This window comes from Myotis davidii, unplaced genomic scaffold, assembly GCF_000327345.1.
Source record: "Myotis davidii unplaced genomic scaffold, ASM32734v1 scaffold168, whole genome shotgun sequence".
In the NCBI taxonomy this organism is placed as follows: Eukaryota; Metazoa; Chordata; class Mammalia; order Chiroptera; family Vespertilionidae; genus Myotis; species Myotis davidii.
In genome coordinates, this window is record NW_006383016.1 from 6,395,885 (window position 1) to 6,421,369 (window position 25,485).

Consider the following 25,485-nt stretch of genomic DNA (forward strand, 5'->3'; position numbering starts at 1 on the left):
CAGCCCATTAGCTACCCAGGAAGGAACTAGGGAGGAGCCATAAGGTCAAGCTTAATTATGCTAAGAGGGCTCTGCCCTCTAAGCTGGGACTTGTTTGTGGCTCTGCCACAGGTCAATCCCAGGCTTAACTCTACAGCCGCTCCCTATATGGCTCCATTCTAGAAAAGGCAAAATCAGACAGTGCCAGAGATTACAGGAGAGGAAGGGATGAATAGGCAGAGGACAGAAGATTTTTAGGGCAGTGAAACTACTCTATATGCTATTATGATAGATACGTATCATTATACATTTGCCAAACCTATCGAATGTGCAATACCTACAGTGAACCTTAATGTAAACTCTGAACTTAGTGATAATGACGTGTCAATGTGGATTATAAATGGACCACAACGGTGGGGGAGTCTGTGGGAAGGCAGCAAAGGGGTATATGGGAAATCTCTGTACTTTTCTTCGATTTTGCTGCAAACTTAAAACTGCTCTATAAAGTCCTTTTTTTTTTAATTTCAAGGGGTCATGGGAGGTAGAAGAGGGTAAAGGGGGGATAAATCGTGATGGAAGGAAACGACTTGAGGTGATGAACACACAACATACAGTTGATACATTGTAGAATTGTACACCTAAAACCTATATAATTTTATTAACCAATGTCACCCCAATAAATTTGATTTTAAAAATGTTGAGGAATCTAAAACAAGCCTTCTACTCCTTGTTTAGAGGATTTATCTTACTTTTCACCTCCATAGCGATCATATTTTTTATTTAAAGTGAATCAGCCCTAGCTGGTTTGGCTCAGTGGATAGAGTGTCTGCCTGCGGACCAAACAGTCCCAGGTTTGATTCCGGTCAAGGGCACATACCTTGTTTGTAGGCTCCTGTCGTACCCACACCCCGACTCTTTCTGTCTTTCCCTCTCTCTTCTACTTTCCCTAAAAATCAATGGAAAAATATCCTCCAGTGAGGATTAACAACAACAACAAAAAACACCCTCTCCCCCCCAAAAAAGTAAATAAAAAATTGTTCTGGTCCTACACTATTTTCAGCAGAGGTGTAAAGAAACTGGATTCCTCCAATTAATTATATATTTAGTGGAAAATATAATAAATAAAATGAAAGGAAAGAAAAACTACTATCCATCCAAGTGAATGTGTCACTCACCTTTTAAGGTGCAATAATGTGGCCTGGTCACTAGGGATTCACTTAATGTCCTGTAAGAAGTAATTAAATAAATGGCCCTTGTGGCCCAAAAATATGCTAATAGAACTGCCTTTCCAATAATAAAACTACCATTTCATCCTGACAAAATAGCAATTCATTTCTAATCTGAAAAATAGGAGCTGACAGGCATGGCTGTGTTGCTCCCTTCAGATATGCTGTTGATGCTCAGAATTATAGTTTTTTGGCCAACTTACCTATATTCAATTTTAAACTCTTCACTGAGTTTAGATAAAATGCAAAATGTAAAGACAGAAGAGATCTGTTTTTCTAAGCTTCCAACTCCATTCTCTTCACGTCCCACATGATAATTTTCTGCTTTTATGTATTTAATGGACTCTATTTTTAGGAGCAGCAGCCATTGCTGAGTGTCGTTCTTAACTAATACAACTTTAACCAAATAACTTGAGCTTTGGGGGCCATGGGCATACTAGATGAGGTATTTGATTATTTTTTATTTTAAAATTATCATAAAAGTCATCTTAAAATCTGAGATTGTTTCTGGAACATTCCATGCCTTTTTCATGTGATTGACATCTTCTCATTCTTAAGGTCTGTATCATGCCTTCCAGAGAGGTCTTCCATGACTACCAATCAGTAGTATCACATACATAAATACATACACACAGAAACACTGAAAATGTATATACATATATACTCAGGGGTGCACATGGACACACACACATTTAATTGCCAACACCAATTACTCTCGGCACTTTTTCTTCATGACACTCATCAAAATATCTAATTATGTTGCTTACCTGTTTACTTATTTCTTTTCTGTCCCACCTATAAACATATAAGCTTCCTGAAGGCTGAGAATCCACCTATCTTATCAACAGATGTATTGCTGATACAATGCCTGGCTCATGAAAGGCCCTCAAATCTTTATTAGACACGTGAAATAAACATGATACTGCATATATTATAAAAACAAAATTTAGCCCTAACCGGTTTGGCTCAGTGGATAGAGCATTGGCCTGCGGACTCAAGGGTCCCAGGTTTGATTCTGGTTAAGGGCATGTGCCTTGGTTGCAGGCACATCCCCAGTGGGGAGCGTGCAGGAGGCAGCTGATCGATGTTTCTCTCTCATTGATGTTTCTAACTCTCTATCCCTCTCCCTTCCTCTCTGTAAAAAATCAATACAATATATTTTTTAAAAAAATTTAAATCTCAATCTATGAGGAGTCTGTATCAGCAATATGTATGTGTGGTTGCATATGGGATATGTATAAAATATTAAGATCATTATATTCACTATTTACTGAACAATTATTATGTGTCAGCACTAAATAAATGTTCTGAATAAATGAACGAATGATGCCTAGAATTTCATTACACAACCTTAATCAGGTGAACCAAAACAGAATTCCAAAGACTAAACTGTAATCAAATAATGTTGCCTTAATTTAAGCTTAAGTTTCTTAGCACAAATCCATCAATTATTATCTTTGTTTTTTTTTTCATGCACAATACTATATAAATATGAACAAAAATTTACAAGATACCTAATTAGATATCTTATATTGACTGCAGTATAAATGGACCATTCTCTTTGGTTGCATATTTTTAAGTAGAAAAAAAATCTTTAAATAAGATTTTAAATTTAATAATTTTTAAAATATGCACAATGTACTCATAATGAGCAAACCAAAAATGTCATAAGGCCAAAAATAATGTCATAAACTATATGAGACAATTACTATAAAACCATAAACATTACATAACTTTATATTCTGGGTTTATTCTCACGTAGATGCAAACAAAAAAAAATATAACAGTGAAATGATGAATAAAGCAGAAGGCACTCATTAATTCACTGATTTTTCAGCCCATCGCTAAACTGATCAATAGCTGAACACACAGATTCACCGGTTACTTTATGTGCACTTTAAAAAAATCATTAAAAATATTTTTATTGCCTTATATATCAGCACCATTTTGGAGAGTAAAGAGAAGACACCTGGGTTCTCATACTTTTCATATCATCCTTCACAGAAACAAATCTCTTTCTATCCTATTTTTGCTTCCAATGAGAACGCAGCTGTCTTTTATTAGAGATGTTTAACTTACTGACTCTCTATATGTGGAGTTTTACATGCTTAACAGGAGATTTTAATACAGTTTTAGCTCCTGCTTGAGATAAATCAAACTCAAACTGACAAATAAGCAACTATGTCTGCGAGAAGTGGGGGCAGTCTGATTTAAAGCCCGAGACGCTTAGAACGCCTTCAATCTTAGGTTGCATGAAATACACATTTTATTCAGCAAGACATGATAGATACTTTATTGCAGGGTCGTTCTTTTTTAAATTCACTAGATGCAACTGAGAATAATCTAAAGCCATAGTATATTGATAAAATTAGCCAGAAATAGCAAAAGAAAAACTAGTAACATAAGTAGTATAATTTATCAATTGCTTTAGAAAGTTTACCTAAACATTTTCCAATCTTAAATCCTTTACCTGGCTCCCTTGTTTTCATATCTCTCTTCTATTATACTTGGTGTGAAGCTCTCTTTTTTTTAATATAGTACAAACATTTTCCTGATTATTACTGTGCCTGATTGTGTATAAATGCAAAGCAGTTTAAGATTATGCAGGGGGAAATGCATGAATTTCACTTCATAAACCTAACTTATTACCATCCTGCTGCTTGATGAAAAATTCAGAGTATTTGTTGCAATAGCTTTGTTCTTCAATGGGGTTATTACTTTTGCCTTTCCAGATTAATTACATGGAACAATATTGTGCCTTTCTGGTTGTCTACATATGTCTCTATGATAACCTGTTTTACCCTCTTAAAACAATCACTGGTAAAAATTTTCTGCTTGATCAAAATTTTAAAAATATATTTGGTAGGTAACAGTAATAACTGATTTAGGCAAAAATTAACAGGAAACGTTACAACCTCCAGGTAAAAATTAGTTGGGGAACAGAATCTAAGTATCTCCTCTTGGTTTACATATTAATTACCAAAGGAATCTTTAATAGAGAAAGTAGCAGATAATTCCTTAAGAAACTAGTCAAGTTAGCATCACCAATAATGAGATAAACAATCATGTGACAGGGAGTAATCTGCTTTAAAAGGAAGGACACAACACCACATAGATAGTACCCTTGACAAAAATGCACAACCTGAATCTAATCATAAGGAAACACACAAACTTAAGGATGTTACACAAAATAACTGGCCTGTTCTTTTCAAAATATCTTTAAAAAACATAAAGATTGATGGGTTGATCCAGATTAAAAGACCAATACTGTGCTACACAATATTGTAGCAGAATATGTAATTCTGGACTGATGCTTTAGATAAAGAAAAAAAAAGGTTTTATGTTTTGTTTTTCTCTAACGGATATGATTAGGACAATTGGAAAAATCTGAATGACCTGTACATTAGGTAATTTGTGTTGTATTAATGTTAAGTTTCCTGAATTTGATCATTAAACTGTATTAAACTAAATTAATGCTTAAGACTGTAAGGACATATATACTATAAGTATTCAGGGGTGAAGAGTCATGACATCTGCAATATATTCTCGAAGAACTCAGCATGAGAGATAAATAGATAGATGATAGATCGGTAATAGATAAATGATTGTGTATAGTATCATGAAGAGATAAAACAAATATGGAAAAATATTGATTAATGAAGACTCTAGGTGAAATATACACAGATGTCCTAAAATTCTGTAAAGTTTTCAATAACTTTATGAGGTTTAAAATTTTTCAAATTTAAGAGTTAAACAGAAGAATTTCTGCAAATAACCTCACAGTGACAAATGCATCAATACTCTTGAAAAAAAAAAGGAGAAAATCAAGGTTAAAAAATTTAAGTACTCTACAATTGATTGAACTTATTACGCTTTCTACAACATTGTACTATATGGTCAATCGAATTTTTTTATGTATTTTCTTTTCTGTAAGGGATTCAGAATTTCCCATTTGTTCAGTATGGTGTATATGTCTACCAGCCTAAATTAAGGTACCTTCTTAACTGCTGATGTGTCTCATTTATTTTTGCCATAGTTAGCCAGTTATATGTTGTACTTTAGAGTCACAAATCTGAACATGAGACACTTCTCAAAATTTCTTTTCTCACTTATAACTCAGTTTAAACATTTAAAAAACCTTTTTCACCCTGGCCAAACTGGTCAAGGGCATGTACCTTGGTTGCAGGCTTGATCCCCGGCCCTGGTCAGGGCACTTGCAGGAGGCAGCCAATTAATGTGTCTCACATGGATGTTTCTCTCTCTGTGTGTGTGTGTGTGTGTGTCTCCCCTCCATTCTCTCTAAAAATAAAAAAAATATCCCTGAGTGAGGATTAACAAGAACAACAAAAAGCACTTTTTTCTTTCACAGAGGTATCACTTCCAAAATAAGGAATTTAAATATAAAAATACAGCTTGACTATCAATTTTATATCTTTATAGAATCTTCTTTCACCCCCGCCTACCCACCTCTCAATCTCAATTGTGTGTGTTTCAGGGTTTAACGTGATTATATTCTACCCATTTAGAAGGAAGTCTATGACTACTCTTGGTCTTTTTCACTCTTCCATCCTTAATCTTGACCTTGACATAAGATTCTGAAGAAAAACACCTTTAACAATTCTACTTCTTCACTCTTTTCCTCAAGTCTAACTACAGTATTTCTTTGCTAACTTTCCTGTAAATTTCTATAATTTGCTCTAATTATGAACAGCAAGCATTTTAATCTCTGCTATTTCTTCTTTTGCATTTTAGGGCCAATAAAGAATAGATGAGAAATATGCAAAGGAAATTACAATATGTTCTCTCTTGCCAAGAGCCAATTATTATACTAGGATATTTTACTTGGCAAAGGCAAGGAAAAAAGATTTCAGTTTGAGCTAATCCTATCCTATATAATAAAAGCCCAGCGACCAAACGGCATAACGACCAGAATGACCAGCTGACCAGTTGCTATGACATGCACTGACCACCAAGAGGCAGACGCTCAATGCAGGAGCTGCCCCCTGGTGGCCAGTGGGTTACCACAGTGGGAGCACTGGTTGGCTGACAGGGATAAGTGGCTGCTCCCGCTGTGAACCCTAGGCTGATGGGCAGGAACCCGGGCTGCAATCATTGCCTCCTCGCCCCAGGCTCCTCCTCCTCCTTGCTCCCTGCTGCCTCCTCTGGACACCCGCAGGAGGCTGGGATGTGGGTTTGTGGCCACTGAGGATCTGAGGCCTGCTCCGCTGCCTCTCAGTGCTACTGTCCCTGGGCCTGGCCCCGACTGGGTCCTCTGGAGAGGCAAGTGCTCTGGCTCCACAGAAGATGCTGGACCAGGGAGCAGCTGCTCAGAGGGCAGGTCCACAGCTACTGGGCTGACCAGGATGACTGCGCTCCCACAGCAGGCAGATCCCCATAGGCCACACCCCCCACCAGTGCATGAATCCCATGCACCGGGCCTCTAGTTTCATTATAAAGATGAAAACTACCCCAAACATAATAGTCATGACAATAAGGAGACTCAGAAATGACCAGTAGACCCCAAAGTAACCTATACTTTTCCATAAACTTCAACTTCCAACAACCAGTGCTTGAAGAGATCCCCTAATCATCAGCAACACTACAGTTACACTAAGTAGTCCATGCCCTACAGATCTTAAAACAAAACAAAAACAAAACACAGTGCTTTGAGTTAGCTTAATGCTAATTTTTCTGTTTGTAAAAGAGATAATGGTAAATCCAAGAAAACCTATTCGCATAGTGTCTGGCATATGATCCTTATTGATGTTAGATATTAATTTTTGTTATTTTTCTCTATATATTTTCCCACCCTCAGAAGTATTTTTCTTTCCATCCCCTTCAGTTTTGATAGTTCAAGTTCCAAATGCACACTGCAGAAATTTAGGTAACTCTGATATTCAGCAAGTTCCATTTACCAAATTTAGAATCATAACTTGGATTTCCCAAGTTATGTATAAGCTAGCTGCATAACCAATCACTCAAAACTTGCAATTTCAGCAAACAGTGACCTTTTTGGCAAGCTGGCAGCTCTTTTGCTAGTATAACTCCTCTAGAAACCTGGCAGGCCTTCTACGTGTCAGATGATAGCCTATTCTACTTAGCATAGGACTAATAGATTGTTGTGATAACAGCCCCAATATGTTCACACCTTTCTGAATTCATCACCTCCCTCAATATAAGCCCTTAGGATAATTCCTTCCCACTCACTCTGGTCTGGACTTGGCCATGTGATTGGCTCTAACCAATATAACAATAATAAATGTGACATGGCAGAGACTTGAAAAGTGCTTGCACATTAAGGCTTGCCCTCTCTGGCTGATCTCGGAACCCTGCCATCATTGCTGTGTGAGCAAGCTCAGGCTAGCCAGCTTGATAATGAAAGGCATGTGCCCAGAACCCTTGTGGCCCCTCTCGGCGGCGAGCCAACACCTGAGGTTGAGCCTCTAATTGTCCAAGACCACAGATGCATGAGTGAGCCCAGCCAAGACCAGCAAAGTTCTGTCCTACTGAGCCCAGCTCACATTTTCCAATACACACGTGTCATGAGTGACACAAATGATTGTTTTAAGCCACTGAATTTTGGGATGTTCTGTTTTTAAACACTAATAAAGAAATTGGTACCTAGAAGTGGGGGTCTTCTGTAACAAAACCCAAAAACATGTGGCAGTGGCTTTGGACTAGGTGGCTGATGAGAGGCTGAAAGAGCTGCAATAAAAACTTCATGAAAACTGGAGAAATGGTGAGCACACTGTTAGCAGACGCTATGAAAGTGATAAGAAAACTCCTATAGCAGGTTAAGAAAATAGAGACCTGAGTTTGGTCATTGTGGAATAAACAGTAAAAATGTTGCCTGTGGTAACTGGTAAACTTCTGGATTTAGCCAGGGAGATTGTCTCACAGAAAGTTAAATTTGTCAGTTGACTTCTTTTAGCTGCTTATGGTAAGGTACTGGAAAGAAGAGATGAATCCAAGAAAATTCTGTCTGTAAGCAAAACTTAGGGGGAATTAAGAGGGGCCAGGACATACTGGTAAGAAAGCAAAGTTGTCCTTCTCTCCAGTCTTCCCAGTCAGGGAAAATTGACAAATTGATAAACAGCTTCAGGGTAAAGATCACATCAAAGTGTAACTATAAGTCCCTTTGTTAAGAATTCTAAAAATGTTAGGGACATGCATAGGAGACACTCTGTTAGACAAAAAAAAAAAAAAAAAAAAAAAAAAGATGGCTTTTAAAATTCGTAAGGGTGTTTTTCCTTAGCAGCTTGAACACACAAGTAAAAAGAAGCCTTTCTCAATAAGAGCTGTGGACGTTGCTTCTGGACCTAAATCAGATTCATAGGAAGCTCTCAGAATGTTGAAGTCAACTCTGCATCCTGTGAAAAGCACCACCATCTTGGACTGAAAGAGGGCAGGTCAGCTCAAAACACAAAGAGCCTTCTGGGCCCCAACCCTCTAAAGGAATGAATTGAGAAAGATACTCATCTGCATTTACAAGCCATTTCTTATAAATAAGGAATGACATCTCGGAGGACAGAGCCAAGAACTATGAAGAACAATGGACTAGGGTACCACTCCCAGAGAGCTGCAGACAACAACAGACTGAAGCAACACTCCCAGGAAGCTGAGTCCCAGCCTAATTTGAGGGAGATGTCCTGACCCTGGGGTATGGGGATCAGGCAACATGTGCCTGGCAAGATTTCAGAATTCCTGTGGACTGCTATGTGTCCCCCAAGAACCCCCTTTCAAATGGTTCTCTCTATTGCAGTTCTCATGGTCTTGTCTCATCACTGTATAACTTATCTTTTTAGTGCAACTGGATCAAGAGGAGCTGCATCCAAAAAATCACTTCCAGATATGGTTATATGTCAAGAAATCCTGGACTTTGAGGCCGATGTTGTGACAGGATGAAATTCAGGGTGTCTTAGAAAGGAGAAAAAAATAAGGGAAAAAGAAAAAAAAGGAGGAAATGCATTTTGCACATGGGAGGGATATAATAATCAGGGCAAAGACCTTCTGTGGTAAGTTGTGTCAGTAACAGTCTTTAATTGTTCACACTTGCCTGTATTCAAGCCTTAGTTAATCCGCCCGCACTCTGGCTTGGCTGTGTGACTTATTCCAGCCAATGAGACATTGGCAACTTGGGACCAACAGAACCTTGAAAGTACTCACACATGGGAGCTTGCCTATTCCGGCTGCTCCTAGAACCACCATCTGAACAGGCACAGACTAGTCTGCTGCATGATGACAGGCACATGACCCAATCACCCCAACTACCCCAGCCAATAGCCAGTAACCCCTAGAAGCAGAGCCAACTAGATGACCAACAGCTGACCATAGATAAATGAGTGAAACTAGTCAAGAACCAATCAGTTGAGCTCATTCCAACTGCCAACCAGCAAATGACAAGCGAGATAAATCGCCGTTGTTCTAAACCACTGTGTTGTGCATAATAAAGTAGCAAAGAACAATGTTCTAAGTCACATCCAGCAAATTATAGCCTGCAGGCCAAATTCAAGTTACCCCCTGTTTTTGGACAGCTTACAAACTAAGAATGGTTTTTACATTTTTAAATGGTTAAAAACAAGAACAACGATATTTTATGAGATAAGAAAGTTATGTGACATTCAAATTACAGTGTCCCTACATAAATTTTATTGGAACACAACTACACCCACTTGTTTACCTATTTTGCACTTCAATGGCAAAGTGGAATAGTGAGGACAGAGACTAAATTGCCTGGAAAGCCTAAATTCCTTACTATCTGGCCCTTTGCAGAAAAAGTCTGATGACCTCTGTTGTAACTCTAGTTCACAGTTGTTTAGATGTGGTCAAAAATATCGCAGCCAAGCCCTAGTGGGGGGCTCAGTTGGTTGGCGTATCCAAAAGGTTACGGGTTCAATTCCCGGTCGGATGCATACAGGAAGCAACTGACTGATGTTTCTCTCAAGTCAATGTCTCTCTCTACCCCTTTCTCTCTCTAAAAAAAAAAAAAAAAAAAATCAATAAACATATCCTTGGGTGAGGATTTTTTAAAAAATAGCACAGCCAACGTTTGGCATTAAGAAAGAAAGTGGATATGTAATACCCTTTGTAATAAAAAATTTTTAAAAAAAAAGAAAAGAAAGAAAGAAAGTGGGTGTTCCATGTGTTGGCAGGCCAGGCATAAGCTTTGGGCTGCCGTCCACACCCATGTGCAGCCACCCATTGATGGAGTTCAGTAAAATCCTATCAGAAGAGCAAGGGTGACCACTATGCTGTATATCTGAAACCAATACAGAATAATATTGAATGAAACTGTAATTGAAAAAAAAAACCTGTCTTAAAAAAAAGGAAGAGCAAGGACACACTGTGAATGACAGAACCCTGCAGCAGTGAGTGAGAAAGTGGAGAGACGGAACAAGGCACAGTGATCCAGGCGTCCGTGGGAAAATCTGTTTGCTGTCACTTGCTCTTTTCCCCTCTTTACAACATTGTAGCTGAAGCAACTCAAGTATCAGCAGAACTCCACCTTCAGCAACTCAACAGTTACCTCCTGCAAGAGGAAACCTAAGCTGACATCCAAACAAGCAAGCAACCCATCATAAACATGCTGCAAGCACAGGCATGGGGAAAGAGAAGACCGTGAATCAGAAACAAATGACTAATGTAATTTTTATGGCCTTCCTCTCATTATTTCCATAGTAGTGTCTTTGCTGACTCATTTTCTCTTATGTTCTCTTTCCCCCTGACTCTCCCTTTTGATTGTCCCAAGAAAACAAAACATATGATTGAAACTCATTAAATTTGAGTTTGACCAGAGACGAAGAAGAAAGAAACCAGAATGTTTACTTGAATGTTTACTTCCTACTTTCACTGGCCTCTACAATCCACAATTTTAGGCATAAAAAATGAGAAACAGCGAGAAAGGACAGGTAGACATAAAACAAGAGAAAGAAAAAGAGGAGGGAGATGTGAAAAAAAAGAACAAAAACTAGAAAACAACAACAAAATCATCTATTCTTACCTTTTTACATATGACCAGAAATTGTATAAAGGAATTTCAGCACTGTGAGGGAGGGCAGGAATGTCATTCTCATATTCCCCATTTTGGGAACTGCCTCCAATCTGTGACATTGGGGTCTGACATTGGTTAATACGATCCCATAGGTTTCAGGTATGGATTTCTGTTACAAAATCTGTATATTGCACTGTGTCCCCACCACTCAAAGTCAGATATTCGCCCACCTCCATATATTAGGCCCCCTTTACCTCCCACCCGCTTCGCTCTAGCTACCACCACACTGCTGTTCGTGTCCACAAATTTCAGTTTTATATCCAACATGTGAGTGGAATCATATGGTCCTTAGCTTTTTCTGACTGACTGATTTCACTTAGCATAATATTTTCAAGGTCCATCCATGTTGTTGCAAATGGCAGTATGTTGTCCCTTCTTATGGCTGAGTGATATCCTATTGTGTGTATGTACCACATCTTCTTTATCCAGTCCTCTAGTGCAGAACACTTTGGTTGTTTCCATGTCTAGGCTACCGTGAATAATGCTGCAATGAACATAGGGGTGCATATATCTTTGTGAATACATGTTTTTGAGTATATACCCAGGAGAGGGATTGCTGGGTTGTATCATAGCTCTTAATTTTTCTGAGGAATTGCCAGACTGTTTTCCATAGTCCACTCTTTTCATATTCACTGATACTTTAAAGCCAACCTCACAGCCTGGCTGGGTTAGAGCATCATCCCTAGACACCAAGGTTGCGGGTTTGATCCACAATCAGGACACATAAAAGAATCAACCAATAAATGCATAAATAAGTGTCACCACCAATCAATGTTTCTCTCTTCCTTCCTTTCTCTCTAAAATTAATCAATAAATTGACATTTTTAAAGAAAATAAAGCCAACTTCACACATACAGCCAGAATCATATACAAATATGAATACTTCAAAAGTATGGACCAACAAATTAATTTTATTTGTGATTTTGTGGGGTGGCTGAGGGAGGAGTTACATAGGAGATGACACGACAAATCTTTAAAACTCTTTCCTTCCCATCCTTGATCCCTTTTCTCTTTCTTTGAAACCCCCCCACATTCTCTTCCCTCTCCCTGTCACCTAAGTCTTCCTTCTCATCCCTTTCATTCCATGTCTCTGTCCCTTTCTTATTTGAAGAAATTTCTCCAATTTGTCTCCTTACCCACTAGCCCCACCACAAAACAGATAATAAACATGTACCTAAAAAGGCATGAGGTAGGAGGAGGGTGTAAATAACTAATACTAGTTTAACACATGTGGCTGATAAAAATTATAATAATGTGGGAGGGGCTACATTATAAAATATGGGTAGGGTGAGCTGTAACACCTGTTTAAATATATTATAAAAAACATAAAAGTAATAAAGTGGGAAGTATTTTCTATGGGTATTTCTTTTTATTGACATTATACCTTCTACTATAAAAATAACATTTCACTTCTGTTCGTTTGGCATTTGTGGTTTTCAATTTTATAATATCTATTATATCAAGTGGAAATTCCTGATAAATTTTGAAAGGCTTGCACTTGAGACTACATAAGCCATCTAAAGTGCTTACCGCAGAGTGTGTTTTTCAATGGTAACCCTCTTTGTAAAGTTGCTTATAGTGAACTTCTCCGATGGTGAAGTGGAGTAAAAGGCCTAAATTGCTTCAGCCCAATTCAGCAAGGTTTCCTTCCACTTACTGAAGTACACTTTACCTGCGAGCCTGCGCCACCGCTAAGTGAAGCACTTACCACACACCGCGTGCAGAAAGGTGCTGAGACTGAAATGCTTCCTCGCCACTCCCCGAAGAGCAAGAATACGAAACAAAAGTGGGCTTCCTTCCTGAAGGCTCAAATGACTGGGAAACTCTGCAGGAGGAAGTTTAGCTTCTCCCAGATAATGCTTTCCCCAACATCAGGAGAGAGGGAGAGAGAGAGAGGGAGAGAGGGAGAGGGAGAGGGAGAGGGAGGCGAAACATTATCTGGCTGCATCCTGCACACTCCCTATTAAGGATCAAGCCTGCAACCCAGGCAATGAGAGAGAGAGAGAGAATAAAAAGTCAGTTTTGTCAATTTTTATTGTCCCTTAATTCTACTTTCAAGATAGAGAATGGAACATCAATTCTAAACCATAGAAGTAGCTGACCTACTCAGAAATGTGTCATTACTTGCAGTATATGCTAAATAGAATTCTCATGCAGTACCATATATGCATATCTGTGTTATTTTAAAGTAGACTCTAGAAGTGGTAAGTGCAAGTGGTCTGCCAGAAGATAAGTCTAAGCCAGGACCCTACTCTCTTACCTATGAAAGGCCTAAAATTATGTTCCAGCTCTTCAGACTTTTCATTAATCAGAAATACACTAGTTCCCACACAATAGAATGCCTGGGAGATACTATAGAATATCCTTGATATTCCAGAACTTTGGGTTCCAATATTTTTTGGATTGCACATTCCATCAATAAAAAACGTTCAAGTGTGAACTGCCAATAGTCTTATATTTACTTTTAAATTTCATACACATACTATCATATTATATACATTTAAAACAAAATCAGGAAATTTTATAGACTAAGATAATGAAGAATAAAATATTTTATTGGTCAGTAGAATTTTTAAAATATATTTTTATTGATTTCAGAGAGGAAGAGAGATAGAAACATCAGTGATGAGAGAGAATCATTGATTGGCTGCCTCCTGCATGCCCACACTGGGGATCAAGCCTGCAACCCCAGCATGTGCCCTTGACTGGAATTGAACCCAGGACCCTTCAGTCCGCAGGCTGACTCTCTATTCACTGAGCCAAACTGGCTAGGGCAGTCAATAGTATTTTTTAAAACATGATTCTCACTGAAGGCATAACAATTAAATTATTAACATAATAATATGCTTCAACTTTTCAAAGTCTTGTGACAGGATTTGAAAGTCTGCTTCTAAATTCAGTTTCTTTCGCTGCATAGTTTTTATAATAAAAGACTTCTCAGAAACATATGTAGATCCCAAAGGGGAGAAGTGCATCATTTGGCAGCGCTTACTAAATCATGATGCTCACTTTTCAATCCCACTCAAAAATCATACGAAGATTTCGGCAAAATTCAGCCAGTAAATTCCCATCATCTCTAATTTCCATCAGTTGTTGCAAACCAATCACAAATGTGTTCACAGACATGGAAACTCTCAAGTTGATTTTAAAACAGATTTTCAAATTTGGTTTTTAATTTTTTTAAGTATGCCAAGATAAGAATTTTCTTATGTAACACACATTTTATGCAGTAACAGTGAAAACATGTCCCAGTGTCTGTTTTATAGATACTCCTTCAAAAAAAGAAAGAAAGAAATTGTTCACTAACTGTGAAAACTGCTTCTTTTTTTGTTGGCACAGAATAAATGGCTGTGTGTGTGTGTGTGTGTGTGTGTGTGTGTGTGTGTGTTCATTTTCTACAGATAGCATCTAGTTATAGTTACCTCTCACAGAAAGGTCAGCAAACTTGGAACCTTGTATTTGTGAAAGAAAAATGCAGTTTATCTTTAGTTTGACAACTCCTCCAAGTGTTTTGTCTCAGAATAACTACTGAACTTCCGTAAGGCGTGAGATGGCCATGGTCAGTCCCCATCTTAGCGCTAAACATTGTGAAGATCCTACTATTTAGGATAGGACACTCTAAGTCTGCTTAAGAGGCATACATGTAAACTGCGGTGCTCTGAAAAAAATGAAAGAAGATAATGGTAACTCCTCCTTGTGTTAGAAGGTCCCCTTTATTAGAAAAATAGTATGCCCTGTGAATCAAGTGACCACTTAATATACAGGCTATGAATAGTCAAGCTTAATGTCTTTATAATTTTTAGACTAAGAAAATCTATAAACAAAAATTCTAAAATTGTCTTAATACTTGACAACAAATTTCTTGAGCACCCACTGGGTGTGCTTCAAAGTAATGGTCCTGAGCAGTGGTTCTGGAAATACTACCTGGCATGTGAATTACTCCAGGATCTTGTTAAAACAGCAGATCCTTGGGCCTCATCTAAACCCACTGACTCAGAAAGTCTGTGGAAGATGCCAAGACATGAGCATTAGTAACAAGCAGGTTGTTTGGGTTATTTATCTCGATAACCTGCCATCCCAAAACATCGTGACTTAAGAAAAAATGATTGACTTTTTTCTTACAATTCTGTGGATTGGCTGGACTTGTGCTCCACATGTTGTCAGCAGATTTGACTTACATCGCTGCATTCAGCTGGGAGCCCTATGAGGCTGAATTATCCACCAAGGTCTGCATCCCAGTCTTCCCCCATGGGCATCTCACTCTTTCGTGGTCCCTCCCCATTCAGTAAGCTAGCCTGAGCTACTCGACATGGCATCTGGTTTCCAAGACGACCGAAGCAGAAATTGTTGGGTCTCTAATGAGCTACTCCCAAAACTGGCTCAGACTCTTCTGCTATATTCTGTTGGTCAATGCAAATCACATGGACTGCCCATATCCAAGAGGAATGGAAACAAGACTCCACCCTTGGATGGAAGGAACAGCATGCATGTACAGTGATAGGACTGCTGGCAGCCACCATTGGAGACAAGCTTTTACACAAATGATCTCACAGTAAAATTACACAATAGCTTTTATAAAGTCATAAATACAGTAGAGACTGTTGGATTTAACCTAAGAACAGTTTTCAGCATTCATGATAAATTGTTACATAGTTTTTGCATCAAACTAGCTATTAAGGGGAAGAGTAATAACCCTAGATAGAAATATATGTAGGCGCGCGGGCGCAAGCGCACACACACACACAACATGATAGAATATTCTAGAAGCAGAATTTCCTATGATGCTAAATTATATTGTAAATTTTTTACCATCCTTTCCTAAGACATTGGTTTTATCCTTGCAAAAAATAAATTGTAAATAGAGTATTTTGGTAAAAACAAACAAACAAAAAACCCACCTGTTTGTTAATGAAATACAAACTATTTCAAGGCCATGCTTTTACCTTAACCAAATCAGCCATATGTATTGCTGCAGTTGGCAGTGCCTGCCTGCCCTCTGTGCAAAACCCTTCCATTTATGGCCAAATAGCAACTGAAATTCTACCATTAAAGAATCAACCTCTTTGGTTGTTTTTTCAGAGAGTGACCCTGGGGCACTGGGCGATAATAGAAAAAAAAACAGAAAAGGATCCTCCAAATCAACAAGGGTTAACTCAGCATATTCCAAATAGAGGAGACACTTAGAATTTTCATCCAAAGTTTGCTTTAGAGATCTTGAGACCCATGCTTATGGAGAGGAGCATTAAAGACTGAGCCTGGCTGATTGAAGCATCTGCTCTCTCAAGTGTGTTCTGTTGCCTTCTACTTGTCATGAAATAATTTTATAGGAGGAAATGAAATGCTTCAGATTGGATCTCAAAAACTGAAGACCCACAGGTCAGATACAATGGCAGGCATGTTTAGTTTAGTTTGAGCATTTTCTTTTTAAACTAGAACTAGTTACGACTTTAAATTTAAAAATAAAAACACAGCACTTCAAATTCTTTTTTAAAAAAATCATGAACTTGCAATCCTGGACTTGCATTCTCATATGGCAACACGGGACTGGATTGATTGTAGACCACCCCCTACAGACAGGGCACATGCTCTCTTTTCCAGTTTACCATAGTCCCCGCTGCTCTGTTACTCACTCCAAAATGCTTACCTCATTTACATTATCTACTTGGCCTTTGGAGGTAATTTTTTACCTCAGAGGGGTTTATTAAAACTCAGGGATTTGAAAGTGACTGGGAGATACCATTTAAAAATTTATAAATAGAAAACGTCTACTCTATGTAAGGTCAGATGTCTTTGCTCTACATCCTCACATATGTTTGATACAGAGTGTGTGCACTACAAATTGAAACTTTTTATTTGTTCTTGTCACCAAAAAAATAGCTAATATCATTTATTAAAAATAATAGAATTTTATAATAACCTGAAATTATGCAAAGAGCAAAAGATAGGAATGCAAAATATGTGGAGGTCATTATCAACATTATGAAATCTAAAACAAAAACTCAGGAATTTTCCCACTTTGATGGTGGTTAATTTAAATACATCTGGGTGCCCAAATATTTGATTGAACATTATTCTGAGTGTGACTGTGAGAATGTCTGATTTTAGCATTTGAATCGGTAGACCGAGTTAAGCAGATTGCCCTCCCGGATGTGGGCCGGCCTTAGCCAATCCACTGAAGGCCTCAATAGACCAGGAGGAGGAGGCAGAGAGAATTTGCTCTTTCTGCCCTACTGTCTTCAAACTGGGACTTTGGGGTCTTTTCCTGCCTTCAGACTCAGACTTGGGCTGGTTCACCTGGTTGTCAGGCTCTTGGACTTGGACTGAAACTACACCTTCAGCTCTCCTGGTTCTACAGCTTGCTGACTGCAGACCCTGTGCCTTCGCAGCCTCCATGGCTGTGTGAGCCAATTCTTTATAATCTCTCTCTCATATATATAGTGTCTGTCTCCTATTGATTCTTACTAACACGACTTCTTAATATTTAATATCCTCCTATGGGCATTATTATAATCTCTGTGCTTACCAAATCTATCTTACTAACATGCAATTAACATTTTTATCTAAGGGATAGTAATAGTAGAAAGAGTACTCAAACTGGGTTCACCAGAAGACCTGGATTTTAATTCTAGCTCTACCCATTACTGTCTGCAAGACTGTAGGCAAATCTATTTATTAGTGACAGGGCACAACTGGAGATTCAGTATTTAACAGCCAACAAATTTTTATCTTTTAAGAGTTTATATTTTTATTATTATAAATAAAAACTTTTCCCCGGTCTAATTTGTGTGTGACTCTTCAAAAAACAGTTTTCCCCACACAGTTGTCCCCTCTAATGAACTCAATGCAGTTATTGATCTCTTCTGATTTCCTGTTACATTGGGAAGACATGTGATATTTTAAAGATACAGCATTGGGGAGCAAAGCATTGGCATTAGCATAAAATAACATTAATCTCTAGTATGAGATTTGAAAACCATAGTCTGGCTGGAGGTCCCAGTGAATCTTAGCTGGGATACCAGTCTTCAGTATTGTCAACTTTGTACTGACTGTAGAGTCATTTGGCTACATGAGGCTTTTACACATCTGTCAACTAAATCAGAGCTCCAAATGAAAAACCTGGCACCTAGAGACATTATGGGGATTTGTGAGTCCCCCTGGAGAATTTTGGGTCCATAAACCAATGAAAGATTACTCTGACACATAAATAGAGTATTTTCATCTGTGACAGATATAATCTTGCTCTGGTACTCTTTATGTCACGTTGTAGAAAACTATACTCGCTATCCTCAAACCAGCTTTAGAAAATGTTAAAAGATGAGCAAGAAAATTAAATATGGAACAAATCTACAGGATAAATCAATGAACCACATTTGGGAAGACCTAAATCCAATCTCTGTTAGTACCACTAACTTCGATCATTGAGTTAGTCCTAATGTAAGTCTTTTACATTGCAAATCACTTCCACAGTTAAGATTTCATTCATTCTTCCAGAAATCTATAACCTGGTAGATTTTACTAGTAAGAAAACCAAGACTTACTGAGTCACACAGGTGACAAAGATGCCTCTATCCAAATCCAGGTATCCTTCCACTATGTCATCTCTTTAATCTATAAAATGAGAAGATAGCAACTCTTATTAAGTTTTGGGTTGTTTGTTCACTTATAAACTATGTTATTTATAACTTGGATGTTATTTAAAACATGAGTATATAAAAAAGAGGAATTCATGTGTCTCCAGAAGACAAGATAAAGATTGCAAAGGAAATATTTAACATATTTTGGAAAGCACATTAGCATAAAACACTGAAGGAGCATTCCTGAACATGGCAGTGCAGGCAAACCTTGCACCCCAGTCTTTGAGAACATTTTTTTTGGTCTTTCTAAAAATTTTCAAGGAATTTTTTACATGAAAGTAGCATATAAAAGTGCCTGAAATGCTATTCATATTTTCCTATGAGTTTTTGAAAAGTTATATTGAAATATTACATTAGCTTTTGAAGAAGTACTGCATATATTTCTAAGGTTTAATGAAATCAGACTGGTGTCTCCCCTTTTTAGTTGAATTGATGAGATATCTGAAATGTTGCCCATCTTCTACCTTGTTCAAACATCAAGTTCCCTGGATTAGTAACCAATGCGAGAAGCTTGTCACCTTGAATGAGAACGAATTGGTACCAGCTAGAGCCTCTCTCATACCCCACACTGCTCAGTTGGTGTATCTGCCACTCCTGTGTACAACTCTTCATAGCATATTTGTAAGAGCTGTGGTTTTGACCATCACAGAAGAGAAGTATCAAAGCTGGCAACCACAACAGCTATGACCCAAGAGAAGATTACAGCTGGGTGGAGAGTTAGTTTCTCGGGGTGTAGAGAACCCTGATTTCACCATGCAGAGGGGCGTTAAACTGAACGGTGACATCTCTTTAGTAACTCTCTGAAAGTGTGCTCAGGGCTCCTGGATGATAGGTGAAGTCTCTGTACAAGTTTGAATATTCTGAAGGAGCAAATAACTAGCATTTTAAAGTAGAAATTTTACATTTGTAGAGTAAGAAATTTTTCTATAGATTTCATATTCTTTCTTAGAAATGCTTCCACAAAGAGATAATATATGAAAAACCCATTTTGTAAAAGTTTAAGTTTTTAAGTTAAACAACAATTGAAAATAAACTATTCCCATAGAGAATATTGGGATCTTGATTTTAGCTATTTTGCCAATTTAACAATTATTGACACAGCTTAGCAATGACATATGACTAATAGTAAAGTGGTGTTGTGGCTTTGCCCTTGGGTATGGTTAACAAATAGTCTACTAATGTCTTTGTTGCACTTGAAGTTTGTCTGTTTATCCTCTCAACAGGGTATTTCATTGAGCAAAAGTTTTTGAGGAAGCCCAATTTATTACTTTTTTTCTTATATGGATTGTGCTTTTGGTGTCATGTCTAAGAACACTTCATCTAGTCCTATTGTCTTATAAATGTTTACACATATATAATGCCCAATACACTAATACTTTTATCCTAATTCATATCCCATGTAATCAGGGTCTCAGCAGAACAACTGACTCATTTGTAAAGATCACTGGAAAAGGCTTATAAAGTGACCATTTATAGTGGTGCAGGAAAAGAGGAACCAATGGATGAGGCAGGGTAGTAACAGTGGAGTACTATGCCCTCCTTTAGACCTGATGGGGAAAGAGGGAGAGCAGGTACTAGGGCCCAGAAGGAGCAGCTGTAGTTGTGGAAATCCTTGAGGCAAGAGCTGTGGCCTGGATGGAAACTCAGCAGCAAGGGAGATAGAATATATACCTTAAATTTACCTTCTTCCCTCCCACCTGCTGGCACCAGATGCCATAGAGCATGTAGTCCACAAAGGGCATGATTATCAAGACCAGTTGGATTTTAGGAAAGTTATCAGAATTCCTACATTTAGATTCTTAAGGTACAAGCATAAACAAAAAGGAAGCGAGAGGGAGAGACATCAGAAATCCCAATGTCAATTTGTTAGACTTTTCTGATCATATCAATGCTGCATGTATTCACTGCTCATAAAATAAAATATATACAACACAAGAAATGCTTACTCTGAAAGTAAAGCAAGAACTTCAAGCTTTGCTGTTTTTCTTCTCTCCAAAGGGCAAGCAATCCTGAGCAGCCTTGAGTAATAGCATTGCTTTTCCCCAGCCTATGGGCACTTTCTGGACTGCTAAGCATAATTAAACTGGGTAGGGATGGGGAAGGGGAGCAGAGATTGTTAGGAAGGAGAGAGAGCCAGTGGATGGCAGATGGTTGTCATCTAGGCATTTTGTTCATGTGGAACTGGACATCCTTGCAAAGGGCAGGGCTTCAGAGAGATTGGGAGAGAGAGAGAAGTGGTTAGAAAACAAGCAGCAAAAAGTCCTGACACCTAGGACCAATAGAGGAGGGCATAACTGTGACCTAGGACCAGTGAAGAGTCTCAAGGTCAATTGGGAATACAGAATCTCAGATCTCAGAACAGCCTACAAGACTCTATCCTGATGAGGAGAAGGGTCTACAGAACCCAGGGCTGGACTTGTGACTCCTCATCTGAAGAAGGATCAGAGTCTGTTTACATTACACCTGTTTAAATTTAGATTTGTGTCTGAAAAATGAATGGAAGGGCATGGAAGGTCCAATGAATTATTGGGCATGGAAGGTCCAATGTGATGGCTGAGAAAAGCAAGGATAGGGTTAAAAAGGTTTGCTCTGGATGGGAATTCTTTTCATTCATTCATTAAACAGACACTTATCAGGTTCCTACTAAGTTCCAGCTCTCTTGACGCTTACATCTCATAGGGGATGCCATCAAAGGAAAAAAAGGATAATAGAGATACTTTCTAGAGAGTGACTAATGTTATGAAAAAAATAAAAGAGTAATTTTATCATAACTGGGGATGAGAGATGGAACTGCCACACTAGTTACAGAAGACCTTTCTGAGAAGGTGACTTTAGAGTTGGATTTCTTGATGGGCTGAAGTGAGTTCTGCACTGGAAAATCTGAGATTACTGCAAACAGCTAGTGCAAAGTAGCTTGCCCATTTAAGGAGCAGAAGTAAGGTGGTGAGGCGAGAGCAGAGTGAGCCAGGACGAAATTATACAAGATAAAATGAGAAAAGTGAGAGGCTGGGGCCAGATCCCACCATGGGAAGAGCTAGAAGTGCTCCTTGTTCCATCTCCAACCTCAGCTGAAACCCTCAGCCTCAGTGCTGATCAAGTACAATGCACTGATGACAATGTCCTGTGGCTACAACTACTGCAACCAAGTTGATAAATTTGTAATCAAGGGCCTCCCTGAACCAGCACTGTCATGCCTTATTACCCGCATGTTATTAGTATACAAGTGTAGTGCAGACCATTAAGTAGGTGCCAACAGGGATTTGATAGATGACCACTCAACAAAATGGCAACAAATACACACCTATCAACAACTGAATCTAAAAATCAAAATAAATGAATAAGAAATCTAATGAACAGAATAAACTGGTGAATAAAACAGAATCAGAGGCATGGAAATGGAACAGACTGACGATTGTCAGAGGGAAGTGGGTAGGGGGTGGGAAAAGATTAAACAAAGATATTATATGCATACTAGAAGCCCGGTGCACAAATATTTGTGCACTTGGGGTGGGGGGGGTCCCTCACCCCAGCCTGTGCCCTCTCGCAGTCTGGGACCACTCAGGAGATGACCACCTGCTGGCTTAGGCCTGCTCTCCAGGGTATTGGGCCTAAGCTGGCAATCAGACATCCCTCTCGCAGCCCAGCAGCCCTTGGAGGAAGCCCACTTGCCAGCGGGGAGCAGACCTAAGCTGCAGTTGGACATCCTTAGCACTGCTGAGGAGGCAGGAGAGCCTCCCACCATCACCCCTGTGCTGGCAGCCATCAGCCTGGCTTGTGGCTGAGCAGAGCTCCCCCATGTGGGAGCACACTGACCACCAGAGGGCATCTCCTGCATTGAGCATCTGCCCCCTGGTGGTCAGCGTGTGTCCTAGTGACCAGTGATTCCCAGTTGCTCTGCTGTTAGGGTCAATTTGCATATTACCCTTTTATTATATAGGATAGAGGCCTGGTGCAAGGGTGGGAGCCGGCTGGTTTGCCCTGAAGGGGGTCCTGGATCAGGGTGCGGGTCCCCACTGGAGGCAATGGGGGGTTGGGGGAGGGGAGAGAGGGACATCTGTAATAATCTCAACAATAAAGATTTTTTTTTAAAAAAAAGAAACTGGGGAGGAAAAAAAGAAATTTTACCACTGGTGACAACATGGATAGACCTTGAGGGCATATGCTAAGTGAAATAAATTAGAGAAAAATAAAAAAATATGCTAAGTGAAATAAGCCAGTCAATGAAGGAAAAATACCACATGATCTCACTCATTCATGGATAATTGAGACCATTATAAACTTTTGACCAATAATAGATACAGAGGCAGAGCTGCCTCAAACAGAGTGTCAAACTGCAGCGGGAAGGCCGGGGAGGGTTCGGGGGCGGGAGGTAGGAGGGTAAGAGATCAACCAAAGGACTTGTATGCATGCATATAAGCATAACCAATGGACATAAGACACTGGTAGTGGACTACAGACCTAAAACTATAAACTCCAATACTACAACCAATAGAAAGAGACAAGCCCTAACCGGTTTGGCTCAGTGGATTGAGCGTCAGCCTGCGGACTCAAGGGTCCCAGGCTCGATTCCGGTCAAGGGCATGTACCTTGGCTGCAGGCACATCCCCAGTAGGGGGCGCGCAGGAGGCAGCTCATTGATGTTTCTCGCTCATCAATGTTTCTAACTCTCTATCGCTCTCCCTTCCTCTCTGTAAAAAAATCAATAAAATATATTTTAAAAAAAATAGAAAGAGACAAAACTATAAAACTCCTAGAAGATAACATAGGAGAAAACTTAGATGACTTCGGGTATGGTGATGACTTTTTATATACACTACCAAAAGAACAATCCATGAAAGAAATAATCGATAAACAAACGTCATTAAAATTAAAACTTCTCTGCAGGAGACAATGCTGAGAGAACACAAGCACAGACAAGAAGAAATATTTGCAAAAGACACAACTGATAAAGGAACTGTTATCCAAAAAATATACAGAACTCTTCAAACTCCACAATAAGAAAACGAACAACCCAATTAATAAATGGGCCAAGGACCTTAACAGACACCTAACCAAAGAAGATATACACATGGCAAAGAAGCATATGAAAAATGCTCCATGTCATCAGGTAAATGCAAATTAAAACATCAATGAGATACCACTACATACCTATTTAAACGGCCGAAATTCAGAAAACTGACAACACCGAATGCTAATGAGATGTAAAGCAACAAGAACTCTCATTGTTGGTAGGAATATGAAATGTACAGCTACTTTGGAAGACAGTTTGGTGGTTGCTTACAAACTAACCATACTGTTACCATACAATCCAGCCATCATGCTCCTTGGATTTACCCAAAGGAGTTAAAAACTTATGTCCAATAACAATCTGCACATGAATGCTTATAGCAGCTTTATTCATAATTGCCAAAACTTAGAAGCAATCAAGATGTCCTTCAGTAGGTGAATGGATAACTACACTGTGGTACATCCAAACAATGGAACATTATTCAACACTAAAAAGAAATGAGCTATCAAGCCTTGAAAAGACATGGAGAAACTGTAAATGCATATTACTACGTGAAAGAAGCCAGCCTGAAAGGGCTACATATTGTATAATCCCAACAACAGGGCATTATTGAAAAGCCAAAACTATGGAGACAGAAGTTCAGTGGTTTCCAGGGGGAGGGGGGAGGGAAAGGGAAGGAAGGATGAATGGTCTTAACACAGAGAATTTTTACACAACGAAAATATTTTGTAGGATATCACAGTGATTGCTGTATGTGCATATATTTGTCAAAACTCATAGATTATATGACTGGAAGAGTGAATTGTAAATGTAAACTATGGGCTTTGGGTGATTATGATGTGTTAATGCAGGTTCATCAATTCTAACAAAGGTGCCACACTAGTGGGAGATGCTGATAATAGAGAAAATATGCATGTGTGGGGGCACGGGGTATATGAGAAATCTCTGTACCTTTGTCTCAATTTTTCTGTGAACCTAAAAAACACTGCTCTAAAAAAATAAAGTCCTAATTTAAAAAAACAAAACAAAACAAAAACACCCTAGAAAAGATGGTCATTCATACAGACACATGTCTGTTGGTGTGATGGTCACAAACAAGGATTTTTTTTCCCTGCGGATTCCTTTAGTTGTTGGCTACTTGTGGAATTCTCTGTACCGCAAAGCTCTGCTGTTATCAAAGGATGTGTTTAACAGTTATCTCTTTGCTGCTGTCTCAGGCCTTCAAAATAATTTTGTAGGACATTAAAATACCATGACTATTTATGAATTGGCTTCCATTAAAGCATTTGGCATTATTCTTAAATAAATTATCTGCAAATTTCCCGTTATTTAAGAAAAGAATAGAGTTCCCACGTCTACAAAGAGCATCTATATATATTTAGAATTTTAAATATATTTGCCAATTTGTTTAAATTATAGGCATTGGAAATAGACTCATGAGAGAAAATTATGTGATCAGCAACAAGCCTAGTAATTTTAAAAAATTCAAAATTGTCTAGCACTGAATATTTGCAACATGTTCATGGGGAGGAGGAGAGAGAGACCTATACAATCTAATATGATCAAAACACACTTCAAGATTAAAAT

The 25,485-nt window shown here is 38.7% G+C and overlaps 1 long non-coding RNA gene across 1 annotated transcript; it reads right to left on the bottom strand.

Moving 5' to 3' along the window:
- Positions 1-13,543: 13,543 nt before the first annotated feature.
- LOC107181689 lies at positions 13,544-24,468 on the bottom strand. Its single transcript, XR_001512375.1, has 3 exons — positions 24,375-24,468; positions 23,556-23,558; positions 13,544-13,553 (listed from the first exon to the last, which is right to left on the bottom strand). It is a non-coding gene; the product is annotated as an uncharacterized LOC107181689 (long non-coding RNA).
- Positions 24,469-25,485: the final 1,017 nt, after the last annotated feature.